This window comes from Octopus bimaculoides, chromosome 15 (genome assembly GCF_001194135.2).
Source record: "Octopus bimaculoides isolate UCB-OBI-ISO-001 chromosome 15, ASM119413v2, whole genome shotgun sequence".
Taxonomy (NCBI): Eukaryota; Metazoa; Mollusca; class Cephalopoda; order Octopoda; family Octopodidae; genus Octopus; species Octopus bimaculoides.
This window is the reverse complement of record NC_068995.1, coordinates 40,528,056-40,531,752: the sequence shown is the minus strand read 5'-3', so window position 1 is coordinate 40,531,752 and position 3,697 is coordinate 40,528,056. Positions and strand designations below refer to the sequence as shown.

The window sequence follows — 3,697 nt, the reverse complement described above, 5'->3', positions numbered from 1 at the left end:
TTTTAACTTTGGTCTCGCTTTAAAACCGACCCCTGCCAACATTTTCCTTTAATCCTCCCGACGTCGATAAAATAAGAAGCGGTTCAAGTATTGAGGTGGACGTAATCGTCTGAACCCTTAAAAAAGGTGGCACCCTACACGGAAGACATTAAAAGAAATAAAAACAAACATATAAAAAAAAAATCGTGTGTGTGTATGTGAGAGAGAGTGTGTGTGTCTGAGAACTTTTCTTTGTTGCATTGTCTGTGTGTGTGTGTTTGTGCGCGCTCGCGCAAGTGTCGTATTACAAATTGTTAGTTGAAGTTTTCACACGTTTTTTTGCTTTATTGCTATTCGTTGTGGCTTTTATGTGGCTGTATTTGGGTCTTATGTGAGACTATTAATAACAGTTTACTAAAGTGTGTGTGTGTATGTGTGTGTGTGTGTGCGCGCGCGCGTTTGTGAGACTTTGTATGTATCCTTGTAAATCTTGTTCTATATTTTTCTCTTTGTGAATTTTTTTTTTTTTTACTTTTATGTAAACATGCTTATTGAAGTGTTTAAGTTTGTGACGTTTAGGTGTGAGGTTTGCCGTTGATGTTGTTTGTCTTGTTCTATCTTTTGTGTGTTTTTCTTTGAATCTTTACTAATTTCAGATGTAACTATGATGCAAAGCAAATTATCTTTTTTGTTAATGTGCTTTGTCTTTTTGTGTAATTAAGTGCAGCATTTTTTTCGTCTTTTCACTCCAGTTTAGTATTTTCTATGCGCTTAGTCTTGTCTATTCTACGTGCTATAGTCTTTTCAGTGTAGTCTAGTATATTTTTTTATTTGTCTTTGTTTTGCTTTCGTTTTCTTCTCAAGAAGCTGCAACAGAAATGCGTTCCACGAAGTTGCATCAAGAATCTCTACCTTCCTCCTACATTATCTTTAGTAGACCCTCAATTTGTGAGTCGCTTGCAAATAACATCGACCTAATTAAGCGATCCCCATCACCTTTTAGTATTCAAAATTCTTTCCTAAAAACACGTGATATAGCCTGGTATGCAGCACAAAAGTAGTGGCCAGTAGAGAAGGATGGAATGTGTACCTAAATCCCCTCTTTGGTTTTGTGTTCATTCCATAAGATATTTTGAGCCCTCATAAGAAGACTGATGTACGTTCTGTCAAGTTTACGTTGAAGCTCTTTGATAGTCCGGGTTTGAGCTCTATGGAGAAGAACGCTCCTTACTCCGAAGAAGGAAAGCCTTGTTGACTTTGAAATACTAGAAGCTTTTTACAGACACTCCAGGCTAGTTACTTTCGTGTAAGAAGGTTTTTCTTACCATCAACAACATTGAACCCAAAGTGCATGAAATCACTGAATTCTTTGAATTACGTACCATCTTGAAGATAAATTTCTTAGCCGCTTTCACTCTCATTGATGGTCATGTACTCAATGTTCTTAGTGTTGAGAAACATACGTCATCTACCGGATATATTTGTTATCAGGGGATGTTGACAAATGATATGCATCATATAGTTGATGTGGTGTGAGGACCAAGATCACTAACAGAATGATGCTCTGACGCATGCTCTGATAACTTTTTGATCACTTCTGTTCCAAGGTGAGGCTTTTGTCTTGGACGTCAAGGTTTTGCCTCAAAATATAGTCCACAAGAATCATGAAGAGAAAAGGGGATAGTGTGTCTCCTTGTTGGAAACATTTTACCTGAATCGTCTGTATTTTGAATGAAGCATGATGTGTTTTCTACAGGACATTCATGGCTTATCAAACACGGCCCTTTTGTTGACATTATTTAATGTTTTGGAGGAATCCACTGATACATTAAATATTTTTTGCTTGGAGGTTCTGATTTCTTCTACAGTTCTTTTGAGAGCAAGGATCTGTGGTAGAAATCAGAACCTCCAAGCCTTTGCTGAAGCCATTTTGGTTTCTATAAATTTTTCACAGTAATGCAGTCTTTCAGACTGCATTATTGTGAAAGACTGCGCAGTAATAAACTTTAAAGACTGAACAACTGAAATACTGTAGTATCGTCATTTCGCTCTCGTATAGTATTTTCATTGTTGTACAATATTTTTACTGTTGTATAATAGTCCTTTCTTTATAGTATAGGCTTTTTACTGTAGTACAGTGTTTCCAGTGTACTACAGCCTTTTCATTGTACTACAGTCTTTCTAATGTAGTGTAGTCTTTCCTTCTGTAAAAGAACCTCTCTAGTGGAATAGCGAGAATGCTATGCATTTTTTTTTTTTGTAGTTTAAGATTTTGTTTGTTATAAATTTTACGTATAAACCTCTGGTTGATTGTCATGATTTCTGGTTGATGATCAGACAGACATTGTGTTTGCTGTGTTTCATATGCTGTTAACTTTGATAACTGATATCTGGAGATGTTAGTCAGTGTATGACGGGGGGAAGGGTGGGACGAAGTAGTTTATTGGGTTTTGTGAAAGCTATTCGCGTGAAGGTGCATTTGATTAATGTTATAATGGTTCAGTTTTGTGATGACGTCTGTAGATAAGTGGTCACGTGTGTATATGTGTGTGTTTGTAAATGTGCGTGCGTGCGTATGTATGTATGTATGTGTGTGTTTGTGTGTGTATGCGTGTGTCCAGAAATAAGATGAAATCCACAATAGCGAATGGACATTGATGTCTGCTGTGATAACTGTACTGCTTTGTTTAGTCTGCAGCAACATCACTAATATGGTACATTTGGGAAGAAATAAATAAATAAATAAATACATATATATAACAACAACAACAACAATAATTTCTTGATTTAGCCAGTGAGTGCAATTCCATACAAATCATTCATACATACAAAACATTAGACGTTGAAAGGAAGTTTTACATGACGTGGGTAATGAGGTAAACAAACAAGTTAGATTTCTTTAAAATGTTAGTTTGAAAGACGTTACACCATAGATGTGGGGATAAGTGTAATAATTTATGAAACATATGAAAACGTAGAATAATTAAAGAACTGTAATAAAACAAAGTAAGTGAATAAACGAAGTTCGATTTATAAAAGACCGGGGTAGGGAGCTAGCCATCTACATTTAAAGGAATAAACCATTATTGGCACTGATTAGGGTACCCGCGGTTATAATTATGCAAACCTTAAAATCTATCCATGTATTGTTCTCGGTTGGAAAATATAAAATCTTCCAAGTGAAGCTCTTGAAAAACTGAAGGGGCCATGTCCTACGATTGGTTAAAAAATATGAAACTATAAACTTTATAAGAATACTTTATCAACAGTCGATCTTTTCTTTGATTTTTTTTCTTATTTTCTTTCATCACTTCTCTGATTGGCTGGAAAGCCCCAAATTATTTCATACGCATCTTGTATCACCCTCTTTGGATTACACGAAGGGCTGTAAAATTCAGTTCATTCGGGAAGAAAGGTTTCTCCTCAAGAGCGATGTGTTCCATTTCACAGGAGAAGGTCTTCTTTTTGCTGGACAAAAATCCCGCTCCTATGCAGAGGAAGTGATCTCACTTCATGAAAAACCCCTTCTTTTCCCGATGAAATAAAATGTTTAGTCTTCTCGCACTTTCTGATTCGGATATTTATTTTTTACTTTGAGGTAGGAGGGCTCCATTCTCACAAGGGGATGAGGTGGTTTTGCTCTGAATATAGAGACCTGAATTTGAACAACAAATTTTAGGCTGGGGCGCGCTCAGCACCCGTCCACTGTAAGTGCAGG

The 3,697-nt window shown here is 36.4% G+C and overlaps 1 long non-coding RNA gene across 1 annotated transcript in view; it reads left to right on the top strand.

The window, feature by feature from the left end:
- Positions 1-3,697, top strand: part of LOC128249545 (uncharacterized) — a 151,666-nt gene that overhangs the window by 111,861 nt on the left and 36,108 nt on the right. The window lies entirely within an intron of this gene.